This window comes from Eschscholzia californica, unplaced genomic scaffold, assembly GCF_041429995.1.
Source record: "Eschscholzia californica isolate CP2 unplaced genomic scaffold, dmEscCali1.0.p SCAF_5, whole genome shotgun sequence".
In the NCBI taxonomy this organism is placed as follows: domain Eukaryota; kingdom Viridiplantae; phylum Streptophyta; class Magnoliopsida; order Ranunculales; family Papaveraceae; genus Eschscholzia; species Eschscholzia californica.
This window is the reverse complement of record NW_028238472.1, coordinates 31,484,068-31,509,917: the sequence shown is the minus strand read 5'-3', so window position 1 is coordinate 31,509,917 and position 25,850 is coordinate 31,484,068. Positions and strand designations below refer to the sequence as shown.

Here is a 25,850-nt window from a genome sequence, read left to right as displayed (position 1 = left end):
TTTCTTCCTTAATGATTTCCAAAATTGATTCACGGAAAAACTCCGTTTGGGCCTTTGGAAAGCCCGGGTCACTTTCGGAAGAAATATGCATGTGAAACCGAGAAAAAAATGGAGAAAAAGTCGAAAAACTCCCACTGGAGTCGGGGCCCATAAGAGACCGAGTCAAACTCTAAAGACCCAAGTCATCACCTTGGTCAAGGCCCATTGACAAGTCTCGGGCAAGCCCAAGTCAAGTCACGGCCAAGGGCGTAGCATTAGCCGGACCGGAATGACATGTTCCAAGCATGTCGGGTCACTTGGTTGGTCACGTCCCAGCCCTAGGCTGGACGCGTTCCAAGGCTACAGACGCGTCCTAAACGCGTCTTAGTGCTTCACACGCATCCTAGGACGCGTCTGACCAAAGTCCGATCCTATGCCATCTCGGACTAGGAAGTCCGAGATGTTAGGTACATGTCCAGACGCGTCCAGACGCGTCGGTGCCTAGGTCGGGTCCTATTTCGTCTCGGACTCTAAGTCTGAGTCGGTTAGGCACTTCCTAGACGCGTCTGGTCCCTGGACGCATCCTAGTCCTACTCGGACAAGAAGTCTGAGTCGGCTAAGGACACCCCAGACCCATCCCAGACGCGTCTGGTTTTCGGAAGCTGCTAAAACCGTCTCGAACTCCAAGTCCGAGAAGGATTAGGGTTTCCTGGTTGCGTCCAAGACGCGACCTGAAGTCCCGATCCGGTCTTCTCGGACTCCCAGTCCGAGAAGCTCTCGGATTGCACCCAAGAAGCTTTTGTCTGAGCCAGACGCCTCCTGGGACACGTCCTGGTCGGACAGGAGGCACACCCGACCAAAACACTTCAAAAAAAATTTCGTTTTCTTTCTCTTCTAGCTGCTATTTGGATGTTTTCAAACCATCTAAACAGTGATTTTTGAAGCTCTAAATCAAAAATCAAAACCCTATTTCTATTTTTTTGAAAACTATTTTCGAAAAATCGATAAACTAAGGTTTTATGCATTGAAACCCTTTCAATTTTTATCCGATTACGTCTAAATCTAATTCAAACTAATCAATTTCATGTCTAAATCTATATTCAAACATAAAATCATCTAATCAATCAAGTTCAAATCTAGTTCGACTAGTCAAAGATAGTTGCATGCAATCGGCTAGTGATGCCACTGTGGGATTATGTGTGTATCTAATACAACTATCTAGTGTTCTTAGCGAAATCTCAAACATCTATATGTTAACACTAGATTACCAGGATTGATAAAACATGAACTAATCAATGAACTAGAATAGAAAAAATACTTCTATCGCGTTTTCCCCACAAACCTTTCCAATCACATGTAAAGATCGAGAGCTCCAATTGTCGCTCCTCTACTTGAGACACCGAGTGTGTTGACTTGATCTCCCTTCCTTTCAGACTGCTAGGACTTAATAGAAGGTTGAGAAGAACTCTTCTTCTTGACTAGATTGATAAAACGGGAGCTTTTTCTCTACAATCATCTCTCTCCAGTAGTTGTATATTGAGAGAGAGAGAGTTGTATATTTTTCCTTCCTTAGCAAAATCACAAGAAAAATTCACACCTTTTCTGATCTCTAATGACCCTATATGTAGACAAACCCTAATTAGAATCATATTCAAATTAGGTCTCTCTATTTTCTGGTCACAGAAAAGATAATTACCAAAATACCCTTTTAGGGTATTTTGGCTATCCCCTTTAGTGTGGCCGGCCAGGGCAGCCCATTATGGGCTTTACATGGCCGGCCCAAAAAGCTTTGCTCCGGGCACCTCTTTTGGGCCCGGTTCTTTCTATCTTGTTCCGAATCTCCATTCGAACCTTTTCGGCTTATTTAGTTGGATCAAATCCATCTTTAGCCTGTTCTCATCTAGTCAAGTCTCTCCGATCAAGTTACCACTCTTATGTGTAACCCGTTGTAGGATCCGGTCTATGTTAGCCGCGAATCACCGAAGTGATCCAACGATCGTAGTTGGCTTCTAGCAAAGCGCTACGACCCCTAATTGGACCGTACTGGATGATCTTCACAGTATGGTCATCGTTATCCTAGCTGACAAATTAATCGCATTGCCATCTTGGTCGAAGGACACTCCTTCGGAAGGACATCTCCTTCAGACCGAACGGATATATCCTTCATCGACCCCCCAAGTTCGCGAAGACCAGTTCGAGATTGAACGAAGCAAACTCTTTATCCTGAATGATAAGCGAAACCATTTCAGACATCATACGATTTGTGCGGTAATCGAACCAAAATCTCGGTTCTTGATAAAATCCATCTTTATTTTAACATAAAAAAACTACTTTGAAACTATCAATGTCTTCTAAAGAAGACCCAAAGGCTGATATTGCCTACCCGGACAAGGAGGTCCAAATTATTATAAGAATTATTCTCGAAGCTGGGAGCGAAGGAGATGAACTTAGCCCTAAAAGTTAATGCAACAAGTATTCAAGTCTTTAGCGATTCCAAATTGGTGGTAAACCAAGTATTGCGAGAATATGAGGTTCAAGGAGCTGACCTCACCAAATGGATTGAAAATATGAGAGAATTGATTAAGTATGCTTAATGCTTTCTTGGCTTAAGAAATAAGCATACTTAGTCAATTCTCTCATGCTTTCTTGGCTTAAGCTCGAAATCGATCCAAGATCTTAGGTGGCAAAAGTATTTCAATAATTTGGGATACAAGAGTCCCACGGCGGTAAAATAGCAGTTTCATCAAAATACAGTGGATCAAAACCGCGTTATCATAGCCGCCAGTAACAGTCAGTTAACGATCGAACCTCTTTAAAGTAACAGGTTCAGCCTAAACGGGGCAAGCGGTTAGTAAGCTTAATCTCAAGTAATTAATCGAGTGTCTGATTCCAAAACTCGAAACTTCATACTCATTAATTTAATTCCAAAAACGCCTTTATTAAGTTAAGCTTCAGAGAGGTTTTCGTGTTTAAGTAAGTTTCGGCCCCCCAAGTTGGCGAGGACGAGTTCGAGATTGAACGAAGCAAACTCTTTATCTTGAATGATAAGCTAAACCATTTCAGACATCATCAGATTTGTGCTAGAAGGAGGGTCTGACTCTAACAAAAATCATCATCGTTCGGTAATCGAACCAAAATCTCGGTTTTTGATAAAATCAATCTTTATTTTAACATAAAAAAAACTACTTGGAAACTATCAATGTCTTCTAAAGAAGACCGAAAGGCTGATATTGCATACCCGGACAAGGAGGTCCAAATTGTTATAAGAATTATTCTCGAAGTTGGGAGCGAAGGAGATGAACTTAGCCTTAAAAGTTAAAGCAACAAGTATTCAAGTCTTTAGCGATTCCTAATTGGTGGTAAACCAAGTATTGCGAGAATATGAGGTTCAAGGAGCTGACCTCACCAAATGGATTGAAAAGATGAGAGAATTGACGAAGTATGCTTAATGCGTTCTTGGCTTAAGAAATAAGCATACTTAGTCAATTCTCTCATGCTTTCTTGGCTTAAGCTCGAATTCGATCCAAGATCTTGGGTGGCAAAAGTATTTCAATAATTTGGGATCCAAGTTCTTGAGATTTAAAACGGCAAAGGATCAGTCAAGAGAGACAAACAATTGATCAAGGAAGGCAAAGCGGTTGTCGAGGCCATGATCAAGATAGGTTCTCATTGCTGTAAATGTTTGTTAACGATGACTAAACCATTAAAAAGGAAACTACCCTTAGTACCTGGAGGACAGAATGAACAGAATTACGAATTCTGGTTCCAATATCCTTGTTAACAAAGTTAAGCAAGTATCGTAGAATTCCTTCATCACGTATTTAAGACCAGATAAGCAGTTGAGTGGGAGCTCATGGGAATTACATACTTGACTAAAAGAAGAAAAGAACCAAGAGGGAGCAGAAGCAGTATCGTTAAGGATGCTGAAAGGGATTGAAGTCTTCTTTTAGACACCGTTCTAGTTTAGAACTTAATACTAATTATTTTATTCTCCTAGAAAAATCAAATGTTTTGAACCAGTGGTAAATTAACTAAAGGTTCTTGAAGAACAAATTGTTAACATTGATAATGGCTAAATTCAAAAGATTCAAACTCGTTAACTCTAGTATTGTCGCTTTTGTCTTAAAAGAACAAACGACAAAGTCGCCCTTTCAGAAAGGCATAGAGAGACTAGTAAACTATTGAGACTCATACTTGGTTATGCAGACTTAAAAGTTTACTTGCAGAAGCTAACGAAATCTACTTCAACACGTACTTTGACAACTTCATTAAGTATGGAAACGTACAAGTCATAAAGTATAAGTCGGAATGTTTGAAAGTTCAAACAGAGTACAAACCGAAGTAAAAAATCATCTTGGCAAGAAAGTCAAGCACTTGATAACCATCAAAGAAGTTGAGAAATGGCTTCCCAACTCGCTTCACAGAACACATCTGAGGGATGGTGAATCCCGTGGGAGTAACCGAACACTGCTAGGCATGATTCGATCAATGATGGATTTAAGCCAGTCTTCCGAATTGTGGGATATATTCTAGAAACGATCGTTTCTCACTTAACCTACTCCGTCAAAAACTATAGCCCATGTACAAGGACTACATAGACATAAATTAGTAAATATGATGCAATTCTTTAAAATAAATTTGGGCTTTTCGCAACCAATCAGAGAACAAAGCATTTGTCACTCATATCCTCCTAAAATTAATTTTGAAAAGAATAATTGATTTATAAGGGTAAGTGGGAGGAAATGTCGAACTATTCGACCAAGAGCAACAAAACTGTTATATAACAGTGGGAGAAAATAAAAATTCGCCAGAGAACTATCAATGAATTGAAAGTTACTCAAAATCGATATCTCAAGTGTTGAGAGTATTATGTTTCTCGTAAGTCCTGAAGGTCGTTAAAGCTTATCTAACAAGATCAGAAGATTGAAATCTTACTGATAAAACATAAGAGCATAGACCTGCGCAGAGACGGAAACCAACTCTAAAATTGGTTGGGAGTCAATAGAAAATGGAATCCATATCTCATCAAGTTTGGAACTTAATCATTTGGTCAATGGAGCGAAACCATTGGACGAAAATTAGTTTTCAAAGGAGAAAACTGAGAAGGATGGAAACATTGAAGTTTCCCAAAACTAGACTAAACATTGAAGTTTCCCAAAACTAGACTATGAACGAGATCTTAAATCAGTCTAAGTTTGAGTCCATGCTAACACAAGTAAGTCAAAAACCGAAAACGGTCGCTGACTTTAGTAGTTAGTAAACTTGCATGCTTTGGAAATCCATCGAGGGAGTAAAGCAAACAAGAGTTGGAATCTTCGATTCAAAGAGGAAATAAAAAACGTTTGATTCTTGAAAAATGAAAAGAATCTTGAATGTAAGGATTTCAAGAAGGTTAGTGGGAGTAACGCGTTTCAAGGTCCGGTATGCAGAGTACATACCAGAATTGAGAACAACATAGGGATGTTGGAATCAGTTGATGAAGGACCACAAAGGATGAAATGCTATTGGGCATCAAAGGTCTATGAGTATAGATCAAAAGATGATAGGACTAAGATAAGAAACTTGGGATTATTAAAAGTCTAAATACGATAGACTCTTAAAGAGATATTCGACCCAAATCTCATGGCACCTAGCTCGGCAAGACTCGGAGTCTGGAAGACCCTGATGAGCAAGCACGCATGAGAAAGATGGTTATGCTATAGGCATAAGATCGGTAATGTAGGATATGATTTAGCATTTGCCCAAGACATCTCGAATATTGGAGTATTTAGATCCTAAAAGGCTTGTAAAATTACTAGGATAAGCCAGAGCGGAAAAGAAAGTTGAGCATATTAATGCAAACTTCCAGACATGGAAGGAAAGTAGGTTGAAAGTGTTTCGAGCCAGGAACTGTTGTAGACTCTACAAATGAAAGAATGGAAGCCTTAATTCTCGTAATGGGTTACCAGAAACTATCAATGAAAGTCAAAGGAAGCGAGCTTTGATTAATTGATAATTAACAAGGTTTAATCGGACTACATCCGTATTCAACTAAACTGTCACCTAAGATAAAAGTATGAGAGCCATACAAAATGTCCAAGGCATAATGTATTTTCGGAAATAACCTTGATTAGTAAATTGAGTATGTAAAAAGGGTTTTACGGAAGATGACCATATTTACAAATTCTCGTTATCAGAAATAAGTTTGTTATTTCACAGTAGTCTAAATTTGGTTTAGTATTTAAATGACAGTCCACGGATAAGAAAACATTCCAAATAGGTTTGTCAGATACGTGATTTGATAAATGAAACCCTATTAAGTGAAATTGGAATATTTAATTATCGACTCCCTAGTCCAGGTCACTGCATGGACAACAATGACTCAGGAAGACTAACACATGAGGTCGACGAGATAGCGTTGTTTCATGGGCTATAGGAATAGGAGCATTCGAATCGACTACATTGGTGTACTATTAGGAATATACACTGGTTAACCCTCAAATGAGAAGTACATTATTCGTGATGAACGTCAAACGCTTCTCATTGACAAGATTGGAGAGATTCCTCAAAACATGAGTGCTCCGCTCATCTTATGTAAGGAAAGTCTGATTTTGGTTCCGCAAAACGTCGCGCCGTAAAAGGAGGTTATAAAAGCGGATACTGGGAAAGACAGGATAGACATGAAGCTGAGTGGGAGTACAAGAATAGATTTTGTCATCGTAATTATATTAGGAAAAAGTGTCTCAAGGCCGCTTGATGAGTAGCAACTGAAAATGCATGGTCGCGCTCAAATGGATTAAAAGTTAATCAATTGTCTTTGACAGTTGTACTCGGTATCAAAAAAGTCTGAAAGATGTGACGTATCGGATAGGATACAAATTGACATAGGAATCGAGAATTGCACTTGTTCTAAGTACAAGTGGGAGTCTGAAGGAGATGTCCTTCGACCAAAGATGCAACGCGAACAATTTTTCGGATAGGATAATTGATGAAGAAGATCATCAAGTTCGGGTGATTTAGGGGTCGTTGTGTTTAGCTAGATACCAACTACGATCGTCGAATTACGATGAATAGGTAAAGACGGAGAATAAGATTTTGGGCAGAGATAGGTAAAGATAAAGTTTTAAGGGATTTGTAAAGGAAAAAATTATCAACTATTTACGTCACGCAGAATAAAATTTTATTTTTATTTTCCCAGTGACTCCCTAAAGTTTGACTAGCTTCCTGCCTGGCTCTCGAAGCTAGGAGAAATACCAAGACGACATTATTTTTTGTTTTTCTATTCATTTACTAAAAAGTCATATTTTCCTTTCCAATATCGTACTTTTGTCTTTTCGCCTTTTTGTTGCTTAGTCCATTATTTTCTGTTTAGTACATTATTTTTTAGTTTAGCGTGCTAATAAGGAAATACCAATAGGCATTTTAACGATATAAACAATAAATTCTTAATTCAGATTTGGGAGATTTTGACATTGACCTTCAGTTTTCTAGAACTTTTGATTTATACCCCCCCACGGGGACGGAAAACGTTAACTTTTAGGTAAACGTCACCCGTGGGAATCACACATGTGAATCAAAACAAAAATGTCTTTATTTACATTTTAATTTCCATCTCAATATCTCCTTCTTTTTTCTTCCATTAATCAACTTCATAAACCATATACAACTATTCCATTCATCGCCTCCCACCACCATCATCATCGTCTTCATCTTCTCCGACCTACGCAACCATCGCCACAATCTTCATCTTCACAAACTGCTTGAACTAATTTACTTGATAATGAATCTTATAATCTTCATCATCTCCAAGTCCATCATTATCAGCAATACCTAGATAGTGATTTTGCGAATTTTTTTGAAAGGAGGTATCAACAATTTGTACATCCTAAAATGGAGTCATCTCATTTCAAAAACATGGACCAGAATGAGCTTGTCTTGAAATCATGGTGATTTTCGGGTATTGCCACCACCACCACCACCACCATCATCATCAACATCATCTTCATAATAAACTCTCAAATTTGATTTCTTATATGTGCTGACCTCTAACTAAATTGGCCCTAATCAACCAAAGAAGGAATACAACTTTGATCACTGACTAGAACCTCTAAGTTGATGATGGTTGTGACAGTGGCTTGTGAAGATAAAGATTGTCGTGGTGACTGTGTTGGGGTGGTGGGGTTTGATCAAAGGAATGGTTGATGAAGTTGATTAATAGAATAAATGAGAAGAAGGTATTGAGATAGAAATTAAAATGTCAATAAGAATATTTTTGTCATGATTCACATGTTGATTCGAACAACTGAAATTAAACTAGAAACTAACGTTTTCCGTCCACGTGGGGGTATAAATCAAAAGTTTACAAGACGGGGTGTAGTCCTAATATCGATATAAAGTGGGGGTCAATGTCAAAATCATACATAAGGGCATTTCTGTCCTGATTCACATGTATTCGCACAACTGACATTTAACTAGAAGTTAACGTTTTCCGTCCACGTGGGGGTGTAAATCAAAAGTTTTAAAAAAACGGGGTGTAGTCCTAATATCGATATAATAGTGGGGGTCAATGTGAAAATCTCCCTTCACATCCCAATAGATTAAAAAATCAACCAACGAGTCATAAGGTTAATTCAGAGGAAAATTTAACAATCTAAAATCTCATTTAAGTCAATTTAGATATCTAGTTAAGTTCCGATCTAATTTTAAGAAAAAACGAACAACAGTAATATTTTGTCAATGAAATAAAGAAATTAAATCCAAAAACTTTCTCTATAAAAATAAAAAAAAACCACTTTATTAACATAAGTATTGGTTGCTATGAAATTCCTGTATTTTCCCATACCACTCATTCCTGTATTTTGTTTTCACTTTAACATCAGTATTAGCTGCTATGGCATTCCAATGTACAAAAATGTGCAATTGGGTCTGGGTGCAAAAAATTGAAATCTATTACTCTAACTAACTGTCGTTCCTTGAGCGACCGGGGTCTACAAGCAGTTGCATCTGGAAGTTATTGAATGCCATCATATTGAAACAGCTGAATTGGAGTCTATTGGAAGATCTTGCCCAAAACTTTCTGAACTAATTATAAAAGACTGCTACGATGTTGGCGAGGATGCATTTCTTGAGATTGGCATAGGTTGCAAAAGGTTAGAAGCTCTTGAGTTGGAGAGTGTTCAAATATAGGAGATGATGCCTTATGCCACATTGCTCAGGGTTGTAAATGATTGGAGAAGATTCATATTGAACAATGTGAAGAGATTGGAAACAAGGGAATCCTAGCCATTGGCGCTAACTGTGAACTCTCACAGACTTGAGAATTTCTGGTTGTCATAGTGTTCTGGATGCCCTTATCGCGATTGGTATTCACTTCATCGTTTGGATGCCAGTTATTGCAACCTTATTGGTGCTGGAGAGATAGCTATTGCCAGGAGAGTCGCAACTGTTGTTTCGAGCTGCCCTAATAACATGAAGAAGATCTTAATCAAGAAACGAAAAGTTACATCTAGAACTAGACGAAGAGCGAATTATGTCCTCTTCACCTGTAATTAAATTTGATATATAATGTTGTAGTCTGTTTAGGGTAAGTGATCTCAGCCAACAAAAAAGAAAACGGTAACCTCACTGTTTATGGACTGCTTATGACTTTCTTGTTAGTTTTTGTTTTTTTCTTCATGCTTGTAATATTTTGTATAAACAGATGATGACCATTGTTACAGAAATAGACATTAGAACAAAAAAAAAAAAATGGGAGTTTATGAAATTCACCATATGATAAATAAGTTTCAAGAAATTATTTTTTAACGACATAATTAATTAGAAATACATAATTTCAAATTTATATGGATAAAATGAGAAATTTCAAATTTCCATTGGGCACACAATAACACACATCTTCAAAATTAAAAAACAATGGTTTTCAAATGTAGATTAGTAGAGTAATTACCTAACTTAGATCTTGCAAGACTTTTAAAGTAAAATTTCCAGATACACAAATTTTATCAGTGAGAGATAAGGGAAGTTTTTGAATGATATATACACTTCAGAAATACTTTTTTTTTTTTTTGTTGAACTCACTTTAGAAATACTTGATTCAATCTATATTTGTACTTCGGTTTGGTGGCAAGTTTATTGTAAAGTTCTCAATTTTCTTTTAGGTTCATTTTCCTTTGGCCCCTTAATTTATGACTGATTTGTCGCGTGACCCTTATCTTTCACATTATAGCCATGTGATTTTATTTTCGTTTTCTTAGTCTGACCGTTGTAAGGTTTAGTTTTTGTCTTATGGTGAAGACGTAGACAGAAACAAGATGAACATCAAAGAGAAAGGAAAGAGAGAAACTAACCCCATAAGAGCGTGGAAAAAAAAATTAGAGGGAGTCTTCTGGGTATTTCGTGAAAGAGGTAGGGCCAAACGAAAAACTAGTCACAAATTAGGGAGATATACAGGAAAATAACCCAATTTTAATTTGTCAAAAGGAAAAACTATTCAATCGAATATCGTGTTATAGTATTCAAGTTGCAAATAACATTATGTGTCGTCAGTTTTTGTCTAAACAGGACTCGTCTGAGTTGGATTTATCTAAGCTTCAGTTATTTAGGTGGATCTGTTGCACAGATAAATAAATTCTCAATTTAGATTTATTTTGTACCGGACTTGAATGGAACTAAAATCAGTCTCAACCATTCAAACGGATCTAATGCATGAGTCAGATTAAAAGAATTAAACAGCCTTAAATCCGTCCGAGGCAATAGAAATACCAAATTAGATTTTTGATCTAATTTTGAAAAAAAAACAAATACTACTTACACCTTGACAATCAAGAAAAGAAATTCGGTAGAGTAACTAATTTGCTCTGTAAAAACTAAAAATAAATAATTTAATTACCATATCTATGGGGTTCCAAAGGGTTTGAGAGTTGCTTTCCCATACCACAAATTCCTAGATTGTTTCACCTCACCAACATCACCATTCGCATGGGATTTCCATTCTATAAAAAATGTGAAAGAAATTGTAGAAGAAACTAGGTTCAAACATAAATTAGAGAAATAAATCCATTAGAAGGGATATAAATTTGACATAATCAAAATCAGAGAAAAATACCATCATTTTCGAGCCCCTCGACCGCCTCTTTGTGTATCTCAAACGCTATATCTAGCATTTTAGATAAAGATTTTCTTAAGATGGTAGAAGAATTGTCTATGTTGTACCTTTTTTATATAGACCTAAAGCCCATAGTTATCTCTCCAAACAGCGGCGCTGAGCCCCTAGTTTTGAAAACCATGGTTGTCAAATAATACTTATCCCGTTTGACGTGGATCCCAAAATTCTAATTTCTAGAAATATCTTTCTTACTCAATGTGACTCTATTTTTCTAAAATACCACTTTCCATGTCGGGTTGTAATGTCCATAGTTTTACAAACACACAACTTTCATCTCACGTGACTTTAAGGTCCTAGTTTTTAAAAATAATTCTCCGATCCTTTGGAATTTTGTGGATCTTACGTAATGGGAAACTCTTTGATTCCTCTTTTTTGTTAAAATGTAAAGTTTCTATATAATTCTAATTTTCTTACATCCAGAAGAAGAAGTTATTAAGATGGGCTGGTAAAACAATATTTTCATTTTTATAGGACACTTTCTTCATTTTTTGAAAGAGATGTGACATTTTGGTTAATTAAGAATAAGGTCATAGATATTAATTGACAGTTAAATTCAACTAACAGTCATGAGTGAATTTCTTAAATATTAACCATCAATTACTATTTAATTTGTCAATGTGTCTCTCACATATTTATAAAAATGCATGCCAATTTGCAAAACCTTGAACTTATCCATTCCCATTTTCCAAAATAACTCAAATTTCTTATACGGAGTGCGAGATGTAAAAAAAATGTCAAAACGAACAGAGCTAGACAAGAAATGTTACATTTGAGGACGACTTGCACACGCATATATATATATATATATATATATATATATATATATATATATTATAAAACACATCAATGTTACTAGGACATAATTAATACAAAAAAAATTACTAGGATAAGTTATTAGGACAAAATTAACATGATTAGGACTACAATATGTGCATGATTACGATATGGATTGAATTCCTTTTAATTTCTCAGTAATTATCAACTCTCCGTCTTTACCTATTCTTCATCCACTATCAATTTTTCTACATTGGGTTACACAAAAGAATGTCTATTTGATCAGATGATATGACTAGTGGGATGAGACATATCATGGGAGAGTCCCATTAACATGCCTCCTATGCCTAGAAGAAGTTTAAGTAAAGATAGCACGAAGACTCGGAAGAAGGGATTTTAGGCCGAGGCGGGTCGGCCTTGGCTGGCCAGTTTCCCTAATGGGGTCGGCCAGATCTGCCCAGTTGGGCTTGGTTTGGATGACCTCAACTAAGGGAATGAGAACATAGAAACTAGTTTCTATTTTCGACTATTTCCTTAATCTTATTCAAAAAGGACTTATAAGAAACCTAATTAGGGTTGGACTATAACTTAAGACTCTATATAATGTCTCTTAGGGGCTTGAATAAGGTGTGGAATAATTCTTAATAAGCTTACTTACTCTACAACATCAAGTAGAGAAAGAAAAAGAGAAAATTTCCAAGCTATCTAACTAGTCTTAAAGAAGAAGTGTTCTTCTAATCAAACCACCATTGGTGTTCTAGCTAGCAACAAGGTGGGAGATCAAATTGATCATTCGGGTGTCTTCAGTAGAGGAGCAACACTTGGAGCTCTTGGTCTTCACATTCGAATGGAAAGGTTCGAGGAATACTAGTGTTAGACATTAGATGTCTGAGATTCCGCTTAGAACACCAGAAGTCAGCATAACCCAACAAACGCCATATGAGTTATGGTATGTAAAGGTTTTAAAGATGTCTTGTCTCAAAGTCTGGGATGTAAAGTTTATGTAAAGCGTTTAATAAGAGATAAGCTAGCACTAAAGTCAAACAACTGTATCTTTGTGGGTAATAAAAAGAAACAAAGGGTTATTACTTCTAAAACCAATGAGACAACAAAGTTTTTGTTAGTTGTGATGGTGTCTTCCTCGAAAAGGAATTTGATTTTAAGAAGACAAGTGGGAGTAATGTAATCATCGAAAAGGTCCGATAGGAGCAACAAACTGACCATACATTTGCCGAGGGTTTTCTCGACCACAATGGTCGAGACCTCCTGGCTTTTTGTACGAATTTTTATTTTCAAAAAAAAAAAAATTCTTTTTGGCCAAATCAAAATATGCTATTTCTATCCATATCTAGTCATAATTAACTTGTGCAAAAGGCTTTGACACCACTGTTGCTTTTTGGTGTAGCCTAATGTAATTAACGGATTTGTAGATGTCTAACATCCAGCATTTTCTACTTACGATCGCATTTAAGCACAAACTTAATATGAACTTGCTAAAGGCATAAGTGTATACCTCTCTTTTGCTTACATTGAAGAAATAATAAGAACAAGTTTTTTCTTGTCTGAAGATTTAAAAATTCAATTGAGGTTCATCTACTTGAGAAACATGAGCACTTTAATTTAAACACCACAGAGGCTACTAAAATGATGAACTAAGACCTTATTGTTCTTCTGCTTATGATGGATATTTTGTTAACTTGTAAAAATTAAAACACCTTTTAATAGGCAACTAGAAAAGGTTTTCTATCTCTCTTAAAGGTTAGAGCAAATATAAATTTATTTTCTATCTCTCGAGCAAGAAAGATAAAAAGAACTCACTCTCATGTTTGCTTTACGTCTAGGATATTAATAGCCTAAACCCAAAGCCCTCTTGTCATGGGATTCCTTGGTCTTTTAGGATGGGGATTATCCTTATCCAGCTAGGCTAATTACCATGGCCTGGAAATATCCTTCAATGTCCCCCTTTAAGGCAAATCTGATATGTTTATATAGGATTTGTTAACTGTGGTAAGTGAAGGATATAGTCCTTCGGTCCGAAGGAGATGTCTTTTCGAAGGAGTGTCCTTTGACCAAGAAGGCAACGCGTACAATTTGTCTCTTAGGATAACGATGACTTTATCCGAAATATCATCTAGTCCGGTCCAATTAGGGATCGTAATACTTAGCTAGAAGCCGCTTCCGATCGTCAGATTACTTCGGTAATCCGCGGCTAACATAGACCAGATCCTACAACGGGTTACACCAAAGAGTGGTAGCTTGATCGGAGAGAGTTGACTCGTGGGAGCTTGCCTATAGATGGATATGATCCGGGTCTGATAGTGCTAAAAAGATAGAAAGAATCGGGGCTCGAAAGAGAAGACCGAAAAGTGGAAAAACCCACTTATAGGGTGTTCTGACCAAGCCCGGCAAGGGAATGCTCAGGACCGGCCATATAAGGTGGGTGGGCCGGCCAAGGTAAGCCCACTAATGGGCTTAAGTGGCCGGCCACACCATAATTAAAGGGGAAACCCTAATTTCCCTTAAAAGAGTATTAAGGGAAATTTGGGTGTTTACTTTTTCTAAGACTCTTATTGAAACCTAATTTGAGTGAGACTCCTATTAGGGTTTCTCTATACAACGGTCATTAGAGAACATAAAAAGTGTTGGATTTTTCTCAAGAGAAAACAACTTCTCTGTCACAATAGACAACTAAGTAGAGAGAGAGGGTTTTAGAGAAAAAACTCCCAATTTATCTATGGAGTCAAAAGAAGAATGGTTCTTCCTCTCAGCCTTCAATGCAGTTCTAGCAGACAACAAAGAAGGGAGATCAAGTTATTTACAAGGGTGTCTCAAGTAGAGGAGCAACAATTGGAGCTCGCATCTTCTTCGGGATAAGGTCATTGGAATCTAGTTTGTGGGAAAGCGAATCCAAGTATTCTACTTTCAGTTTCTGGTTCATTATTAGTTCATGTATATGATCATGGTTAAACTAGTGTTAATCATATGACGTTTGAGATCCCTCTTACAACATTAGTTAGACGATTATGTGTATTAGATACATACAAAGCCCTATAGTGGCATCACAAGCCATTTGCATGTAACTATTTTTGACTAAAACGAATTAGATTCACGCTTGATTTATTAGATAGATAAGTTTGAATAGAGATTCGAACAAGTTTTGATTAGTTTGAATGCGATTTATTCGTAATCAAAACATGGTTTTGAAAGGGTTTCAAAGCATAGAAACCTTAAATTTTGAGTTTTTGAAAAGGGTTTCAAAAATTATGATTTAGGGTTTTGATTTTTAAAAAGGAGGCTTTAAAAATCAGTGTTTCGATGGTTTATTCATCAAAAACAGAAGTCAAAACAGCAGCTTCAAGAAAAGAGAAGACGAAGATTGGTTTAGAAGTTTCTAAAACCATTGGCAATCCTAGCCCAGTCGCGGCCAGGACGCGTCAAGGACGCGACTAGGTCGCGTCCTTAGCCTATCGAACTAGCAGTCCTAGTCCTTCTCAGACTAGGACTTCACGTCTTCCGGACCAGCAATCCTAGTCCGTCTAGGACGCGACCACAAGTCAAGACCCGTCTAAAGCGTGAGACGCGTCCTTGGGTTGTTGTCCAGATGCGTCTAGGACGTGTCTGGGTGTGTTTAAGGCATCTTGGACTTCGCGTCCAAGATGGCCAAGACACGTCTGGACCAAGGCGCTCAACACGTTCAGGACATGTCGTCCCTGGTCCGGGCCATGTCCAACCCATGCTGAGATTGGTCTTGGGCTTACTCGAAACTCAGTCAATGGGCTATGACCAAGAGGTTGACTTGGGTCTTTTGAGTTTGACTCAGGCCTTAATGGGCCTTGACCTGAGTTGGAGTTTTCCGGTCTTTTTCCCGATTCCAACCAAATTTTTCCGACATTGACCCTGGTCATCCGAGGACCCAAAAGGAGTTTTTCCTTGAATCAATATTAGAAATCATTAAGGACGAAACATAACGTGTCATTAGTTCATATTTTACGAAAATAAACCTAAAAGCCCGTTAGACATAGAGATGTCACAATTTCTCACAAATAGCGAACCTAGAAACGAATCTAGGATACATACTTTATTTTATGAATGTCATATTTTGTATGTATGTATATGTGAATGCGTAGAATAGTATTGGCTTTAGATAAGTAATCGACTCTTGTTTCTAAGCACAAGTGAGTATGTGCGCGAATAATACTTAGAGTATAGGGTCATAGAATCCATTGATGAACCGAACGATGAGATTATGGTTCAAGTGGGAGTAATCAATGGAGGTTTAAGAACGTAAATCCAAACGAACCATATGCGAACAAGATGTAACCTAAAAGATTAGATCTTTTAGGGGCTATACGAGGAACTAATTAATTCCTTACGCAAACTCACATAAAATTTACGTATAAAAGTCACGAATGGTTACGATAAAGTTCACAGTAACGCATACTTGATAAATTACGTAAAAGTCCCCAAAAATAATTTTGAGTAAAGCCTACCCAGATTAAGACACCTGTTGAGCCCTTGTTCATCGATGGTGGGTCTGCCTCCGCAGGGTGCCATCTTTTACCTCGGGACAGTACTAGTAGACATATGAAGAGGTCTACATGTCTAAATGGTTATTCTCGATGAGTCAGCAAAAGGGTTTTGGATTTCGAGGCAAAGGATGAATTGAACCCATCAACGTGTTATTCATCAACCAAGAGTCATAAGAGTATGACCAGTAAAGAGTTACTCACCCAGGACGATGAGGTTAAGGGCAGTGCCCTAGTACGCTTAACCTCAAAGAAGTGGGTTCTTGGAATCGTATTATTCAACCGAGGACGGTTTTCATTGAATAATCTAGCAAAACACAGTTTTGCTATGATAATAAGTTTTAGGGTTTTGCTTTTTCTTTTAGTGTAGAATATATATGACTATTAGAAAATAGTTTTCCAACCTTGGTTCATTCCTCAAGAAGAAATGAAACGAAACTTATTTCCTCAATTGGATTAGAATCCTAGAAACGCTCTCGAATTCAAAACAAAGAAAACGTCCGAGAATATCTCATTCCTAATGTTCGTTGTTGCCTCAGTTTGTGAAGACAACTGAAAAGATCATTAAGGAACATTTGAATCTAAGAAATAATTTCTTCAGATTCAGCAACAAAAGGAATATAAGAAGAGTTCTTATGATTCATAAGGCATAAGGGTCAGAGTTTTAAAAGCAATGGCTAGGCCATTACAGGAAACTACCCTAAGTACCTGGAAGACAAAGAAACGGGATTGAAAATTCCGGTTCTTGTATCTTTGTCAAAAAAGTTAGGTTGGCAAGTATAGTAGACTCCATTCATCAGGTGTTTAAAACCAGATGTGTAGCTCAGTAGGAGCTCAAGGGAATTACATACTTGACTAAAAGGAGAAAAGATCCAAGAGGGAACAAAAGCAAGTGATTGCTAAGGATGCTGAATTGGATCAAAGTCTTCTTTTGACACTGATCTAGCTTAAAACTTATTAAGTGTTATTATGTTAATCTAGAAACATCTAATGTTTTAAACCAGTGCTAAATTAACAAAGTCGGTTCTAGGAAAACTGAACCGTTAACAATAATACTATATGCTACAATCAAATGATTCAAACCGGCCAACTCTAGTTTTGTCATTGCGTCAAATTGACATAACACACATGAGGAAGATCCAATAGTATGAACTTCTAAAGTCTAATGATTTAGAATCATACGACACATGTGAATTTTGTTTAGAAGGACTATTTGACAAAGTCTGTATTTCGAAAGGAAGATATGACTAGTGAACTAATAGTCTTCATACATAAGGATGTATGTAACACTATTAATGCACTAACTAGAGTTAACCAAAATCCACTTGAGCAAAAATATAAGTCATTCGATTGGATCGAGATGATGAATATTTAAGTCAAGAATTTGATGACCATCAAAGAAGGTTGAGAAATAGTTTCTCATCTGGCTCCAACAGACACAGCATATGAGTGATGAGCCTAGTGGGAGTCATCAAACATGTCAGACATGAGTCGATCGGTTTATGCCAATCTTCCGAACACTTTGTGGGATATATTCTCAAACACACCTAACCACATTATTTTTAAAAGCTGAAAGACAAAGAATTTATTTATGAATAAATAAATATAGGGGATTCTTCTACAACCCATCAGAGAACAAAACGTTTGTTGCTCGTGATGTGTCTTCCTTGAAATAATGGTTATTTCCAAGAAGACAAGTGGGAGAAATTTAATATATCGCAGAAATTCGATATGAGCAACAAACTGACAATGGTATTACAAACCAACAGTGGTATACGAAAGTCAGAAATCATGGTTCCTATCTATTTGAGCCGATAGATATGGAAATAGAGGTAGAGATTTTAGATCTCTGAGATCCTTCCGCAAAAGTGAAATAAGATTCGCAAGAGAGCCCTCAAGGAGTTGAGAGCGTCTTAAAGTTGTTCAAACCCCTCGTAGGCCTTGAAGGCTCATAGATCTGTCTCAGAGGACTAAATCCTACTGAAGAAGAGATGAGCTACCTACACAAAAGCTATGACGGAATCACTCTGAAATATGGCTTGGAGTCATAAGATCAGAATGAAATCCACGTCTAAAATCAAGTTTGGAACTTGATATATTTTTGGAAAGGAATAATTCATGTTAAGTACAAATATGTTTTTCAAAGAGTTCGAAAATCGGACAAGGATGGAAACATTAGTGTTTCCCAGAGCTAGACTAGAAAAGAAGGTCAAAGAGTTCTTGGTTAAGACCATGAAAAGACCATCTCTCAAGTCACGTTGCTTAAAACCATAATTATCAATGACTAAGCAATAGAATGTGCACATGACACATTCCGAAGGAGAGTTGACCCTCTTGAAAGCTAAGTGACAATTGCAAGCTTTAGAAATCCGTCGAAGGATTGAAGCATGCAAGTAGGAGTTGGAATATTCGATTCTGCAAAGTAATCAAAAGTTGGTTTCTTTAAAAATGAAGAGAAATCTTGAATTCAGATAGTTCAAGAAGGTTAGTGGGAGCGACCCAGTTTTCTTAGATCAGGTATGTTGACGACATACTAGAGATTGAGATCAACATTCTGATGTTGAAAAAGTGAACTGACTCAATAAAAATGACCATACACAAAGGTGAACTGATTTTGGGCATCAAAGATCTATAGGAATAAATCGACAAGATGATAAGACTTATTCAATACAAGTCTTGAAAATTTTAATGTGAAAGACTCAAGAAGAGTAATTCTACCCAAGTCTCAGGAAACATAGCTTGGCAAGATTCAAAATTCGAGATATTCTGATGAACAAGCATGCATGAGAAAAGATGGTTATGCTGAAAGCATAAGATCGGTCATGTTAGACATTATTAGCGTTCACCTTGACGTCTTAAACACTTGGAGTATTTATGCTCATCACCAATCAACTCTAGATAGCTGATCTGGATAGCAACTGAAAAATATCATACAGTAGTTGAGAAAAACTTATGATAGATTCTCAGTACAATGCAAGAAAATAAAATAAAACAACCATATGTTGCAAACTTCCTGAACAAGATGACAATCTTAACCTGGAAGAACAGTAAGCTAGAAAGGTTCTGGGAAGAGACTATTGCAAACTCTACGAATAAAAGAAAATAGTTAAAGCTTTAGAAGTTTTAATTTAGTATTGAAGTATTGAAAATTATCATCGGGATGATAACCAGCAAAATCGAAATAGATAAGGTCTATTAAGTAAACTGTCACCTTAGACTAAGTATAGAAGTCATACTACGGTCATAGCGGCATTGAGCTTTTCTGAAAAGCTCAGACATGTAAAATTGAGGGTGTAAGGAGTTACACGGGAAGGCTCAATATTTACAAACTCTTATTATCAGAAATAATTTAATTATTCGTCGTTAAATCGTGGTTTAGTATTTAACGTACAGTCCAAAGTAATGAAGCATTCCAAGTAGGTTTATCAGATATGGGATTTGATAAATGGAACCCTACTAAGTGAATTTGGAATAGGTTCATTATTAAGTCCCTAGTCCAGGTCATTGCATGGACAACAATGACTTATAAAGACTAGCATGTGAGATTGACTGATAACGCAGTTTCATGGGCTTTAGGAATTCGAGTCAATTACATGGGTGTATGATTGGGAATATACACTAGATAACCCAACATGAGAGTTCTTCAATGAGTAATGAAATACCTCATGAACTCTCATAGGAAAGATTGGAGAGATTCCTTAAACATGAGTGCTCCACTCATCTTATGTAAGAAGTGTCAAACTTTGGTACCGCTAAACGCCATGCCGTAAAAAGAGGTTATAAAAGCGGATTTCCGAGAATGAAACGATAGACATGAAGTTAAGTGAGGGTACAAGACTAGATTATGTCCTCCTAACTAGGTTAGGATTAGTATCTCCGGGCCACTTGAGGAAAAGCAACTGAAAATGTACGGTCGTACTCTAGAGGATTAATAGTTAATCATTAGCTTTGACAGTTGTTCTCTAGAACAAGAAAGTCTGAAAAGATATGACGTATCAGATGAGATGCGAAGTGACATAGGAATCGAGCATTGCACTTGTTCTAAGTAAAAGTGGGAGACTGAAGGATATAGTCCTGCGGTCTGAAGGAGACGTCATTTCAAAAGATTGTCCTTCGACCAAGAAGGCAATGCGTACAATTTTTCTGTTAGGATAACGATGACTTTATCAGGAAGATCATCTAGTCTGGTCTAATTAGGGATTGTAATGCGTAGCTATAAGCCGCTTACGATCGTCATATTACTTCGAGAATATGCGGCTAACATAGACCGGATCCTACAATGGGTTACACCAAAGATTGGTAGCTTGATCGGAGAGAGTTGACTCGTGGAAGCTTGCCTATAGATGGATATGATCCAGTCTGATAGTGCTAGAAAGATAGGAAGAATCGGGCTCGAAAGAGAAGCCCGAAAAGTAGAAAAACTCACTTATAGGGTGTCCTGACCAAGCCTGGCAAGGGAATGGTCAGGACCGGCCATATAAGGAAGGTGGGCCGGCAAGGGTAAGCCCACTAATGGGCTTAAGTGGCCGACCACACCATAATTAAAGGGGAAACCCTAGTTTCCCTTAAAAGGGTATTAAGGGAAATTCAGGTGTTTACTTTTTCTAGGATTCTTATTGAAACCTAATTTGAGTGAGACTCCTATTAGGATTTCTCTATATAAGGTTCATTAGAGAATAGAAAAAGGGTTGAATTTTTCTCAAGAGAAAACAACTTCTCTCTCACAATATACAACTAAGTGGAGAGAGAGGGTTTTAGAGAAAAAGCTCTCAATCTAATGGAGTCAAAAGAAGAATGGTTCTTCTTCTCAACCTTCAATGGAGTTCTAGCAGAGAACAAAGAAGGGAGATCAAGTTATTTACTCGGGTGTCTCAAGTAGAGGAGAAATAATTGAAGCTCTCATCTTCTCTAGGATAAAGTCATTGGAATCTAGTTCGTGGGAAAACGAATCCAGGTATTCTACTTTCGGTTTCTGGTTCATTATTAGTTCATGTATATGATCCTGGTTAAACTATTGTTAGTCATATGATGATTGAGATTCCGCTTACAACATTAGTTAGATGATTATGTGTATTAGATACATGCAAAACCCTACAGTAAGACACCAGCTAAGATGACAAGGTGGGGAGACACCACCTTAATGATATTCATGTGGCATGACCGTTAGTAGAATAATCGTCGACTATGTGCGCATCTTCTGACATGACCAGATCTTTTGACAGTAGCAGTTTTTTTTATGAAAGCGAATATTTGCACTATCAAGCCCTCCACGCTGCTAACCAAAATATTGGTCAGCTTTTGAAAGTCAAGAAGTCAATGAATTGATTAAAACCATGAGGGTCTGTCTGCACCGAATACATAAGGGGCGATGATCAAAACTTTCCACCTGAGCCTGAATATGGAGAAGGGGGGTCGGCATGAGTCTCTTAGGATCCTTGACTCCTATGCTGGCTAAGAAACAAGACGAGAGGAGATTATGCATAAGCTTTGTTTTGGTCGTGGAATTGTTAGACATGTCTACAGAAATCAGCTTGGCACGTTCAACCACGTACTGCCACAAGGTAGAAGGAATATGGATCTGTTATAAGATTTACCCAACCTGAGCCTTAATCTCGTCAAAGGCTCGAATCACAGAGATCAGCTAAAAATAGCTCGGTCACTCCAAACTCAGATCAGCCTAAACAAAGCAATGTGATGTGAAAGGTCAAAAAGAGCCAACAATCCACTTCTCATACACGAACCTTTCTGTTGGGATATGCTGTCTCCTAATGTCTCATGCATAAGCTAATAATGTAACTAAGTTAGTTTAGAGATTACCTTAATCGCTAAAAATCCCATAAACTATCCCAGTTGAATAAAAAGACCAATAGCTCCAATTGTTGCTCTTCTACTTGAGACATCCGAGTAATCAACTTGATTTCCAACCTTTTAGTTGGCTAGAACTTCCATGGTGATTAGACGAAGAACACCTTCTTCTTTAGACTAGATAGATAGTTGGGCAATATTCTCTCTTTCTTACTTTACTTGATGTCGTAGAATAAGAAATCTCCTTGAGAATTCTCCACACATAAATCTTTTCTAATGAGGGCCTTATATAGAATCCCAATGTTAGAGTCCAACCCTAATTAGAATTCCTAAAATACCAAAATAGAAGGAGGTTTAAGATTTTACACAACTATATGTGGCAGGCCAGACTAAGCCTTAATGGGCCACTCATCTAAGGTCTTACCTATCTTAGTCCAGTCGGTAATGAACTGGGGGATAGATGAACTCTGTTGTCATCTTTTAATGAGAGAAATCCGAGTCGTTTCAAGTTTTCGAACAGGTAATATCGAAAATATGAAAATCGTTCGGTTATTCCTGTTGGGTTATGATACATACTGGTGTTCTAAGCGGAATCTCAGACATCTTATGTCTAATACTAGTATGGTCCCAAAATCATCACGCATAAGCAAATAATTAACTTAGAGTTAGAGATTACCTTAATCGCTAGTTTTTCCCTCGAACCTTTCCAATCGAATGCGAAGACCAAGAGTTCCACGTGTTGCTCTTCTACTCAAGACACCGAATGAGCTACTTGATCTTCCACATTGTAGCTAGCTAGAACTCCAATGGTGGTTTGATATGAAGAACACCTTCTTCTTTATTGACTAGTTAGATAGCTTGGGAATTAGCTCACTTTCTCTTCTCTACTTGATGTGGTAGAGTAAGAAAGCGTATTGAGAAATTCCACACTTTATTCAAGTCCCTAAGAGACATTATATATAATTCTAAGTTAGATTCCAATCCTAATTAGATTCCTAAAAAGTCCCTTTTGAATAAGATTAAGGAAATAGTTGGAAATAGAAATTAGTTTCTATTTTCTTATTTCCATAAGATGTGGCCGTCCAAATCCACACAATTTGGGCAGATCTGACCAGCCTAATTAGGGGAACTGACCAGCCAACGCCAGCCCCAATCCGGGCCCAAAAGGTCTCCCTTTTTCCCCCAGCCCAAACCCCCTCTTTTGGGCCTTGTGTGTTATCTTTGCCTAAACTTATTTTAGGCCTATGAGACATCTTTATGGGACTCTCCCATTTTTATATGTCTCATTCCCACTAGTCGTATCATCTGATCAAAGACATTCTTATGTGTAACCCGATGTAAGATCCGGTCGAAGTTAGCCGCGAATTACTTCGTAATTCGACGATCGTAGTTGGTTTCTAGCTAAACACTACGACCCCTAAATCAACCGGACTTGATGATCTTCTTCATTAATTGTCCTTTCCGACAAATTACTCGCATTGCATCTTTGGTCGAAGGAAATCTCCTTCATATCTCCTTATATATAATCTCAAAGTTAGAGTCCAACCGTAATTAGATTTCCTAAAAGACCAAAATAGAAGGAGGTTTAAGATTTTTACACAAATATGTGTGGCAGGCAAGACTAAGCCTTACTGGGCCACTCATCTAAGGCCTTACCTATCTTAGTCCAATCGGTAATGAACTGGGGGATAGATGAACTCTGTTATCATCTCTTAATGAGAGAAATCCGAGTCGTTTCAAGTTTTCGAACAGGTCATATCGAAAATATGAAAATCTTTCGGTTCTTCCTTCCTGAGATGACCTTCAGATTGCGTTAGAGGTTTTGTACCTCTCCATTAATGACATCTATAGGAACTTCTTCCTCAGTTTATCTTAATGGTCATGCTAGCATCCACATCTCTTCCAAAGAGAATGTTCTACGATTGCTTGCAAAAGACTTTTGACGTTATCCGGTATGATTCAACATTGGGATTGGGTATTCCGGACGTTTTCAATATTTCGAATCTGAGAACCATTCTCGGATTCCGTTTCCATTCAATTAAGTTACTTTCGTCCAACTCCTTCTCAAGGATTGAACGAAGGTTAGAAAACTAATTTTTCTAATATGCCATTAAAACTACAATAAAGAAAAAGCAAGGTTTTAAAACTTATTATCATGCAAAAACCTAGTTTGCCACATTATCCAATGAATACCATCCCTGGTTGAATAATGGGATTCCAAGACCGAATTTCTTCGGAGTTAAGCAGACTAAGGCCCTGCCCTTAACCCCGTCGTTATGGGTGAGTGAACTCTTTCACTGATCATATTCATATGACTATTTATTTGATGGATTACATTATTAAATGCCAAAAATCCTTTTGCCTCCAGTATCCAAAACTTTTTTGCTGATCTCGTTGAGTAGAACCATTTAGATGCGTAGACCTCTGCCCTAGATCTACCCGCATTATCCCAAGATAAAGGATGGCACCTTGCGGGGGCCAACCTACCATTTCATGATCGAGGGCTCAACGGGTGTCTTAGTCTGGGTAGGTATGCTCTCAAAATTACTTTTAGGGACTTCTACGTTTTGTCTAACATGCATTATTGTGAACTAAGAACTAATCAGCCACGACATAAACGTTAATAAATAAGTAAATGCACGCGAGAAAATAAATCAAACACAGAAGGATCCTAGTATGTCCCTTAACCTAGAAGATCTAATCTCCTTTGGTTTCATCTTGTTCCGCCTTTAGTTCGCCTAGATCTCCATCTTTGACCCTCCATTATATTCTCTCACTCGAATTAGCATCCCATCCTTAAGCTTCTTCAATAGACTCACAGACCCTAAACTCTAATTACAAGACTCAACAATACGCAGATCATATAAAACTTGAAATTAAAATTAATTACATCGGGCACACATTGGTGTTTAAAAACAAGAATAAAAGAAACAACTTTCCATGACCATATTAGTTTTCGCGTTCCCATCACATGCATTCATATAACATTCAATTTAATCAATTATATATGCATGATTATCAGGGAGACACTTTGTTGACATTTTTATGTCACATACGGACCTTAAGTCTATATCCGAAGAATTTGACCCATGGTGCGTTTTGGTTTTATCTTTAATGATTTCCAAAATCAATTTTAAGAAAAACTCTATTTGCGCTTTCGAATGGCCTGGATCAATTTCGAAAAAACTCGGTTTGACTCTTAATGATTTCCAAAATCAATTTTAAGAAAAACCTGTTTTGGGTCTTCGGGTGGCCCGAAACAATTTCAGTAAAATTTGGGTGGAACCGGGAGAAAAATTAAACTTTAGACGGAAAAACACCCACTCGGGTCAAGACCCAAAAATCCTAGCCCGTGGCCCGAGACCTATCTCGGAATGTCCCGAGACAAGCCTTGGCGAAGGCCCGAGACCATCTCGGTCCAAACCCATGGGTTTGGCTTGGCCAAGGCCAAGGACATCTACTGGAATGGGCCAAGCATGTCTCGGCCATGGGCCAGCATACTCTGGCCCGAGCCAAGTGCTCCTTGGCCTGGACGCGCCCTAGTCTGGCCGGAACAGACTAGATTTTTTTAAGAACTTCCTAAAAACCCATCTTTTCCTTTTTCTTTTTTTTTCCCTTTTGCT

General features: G+C 37.6%; 1 long non-coding RNA gene across 1 annotated transcript; it reads right to left on the bottom strand.

The window, feature by feature from the left end:
• Nucleotides 1-8,730: 8,730 nt before the first annotated feature.
• LOC147538599 (uncharacterized) lies at nt 8,731-11,147 on the bottom strand. The gene is made up of 3 exons (XR_015226085.1): nt 11,063-11,147; nt 10,847-10,949; nt 8,731-9,418 (listed from the first exon to the last, which is right to left on the bottom strand). It is a non-coding gene; the product is annotated as an uncharacterized LOC147538599 (long non-coding RNA).
• Between the last annotated feature and the right edge of the window lie 14,703 nt (nt 11,148-25,850).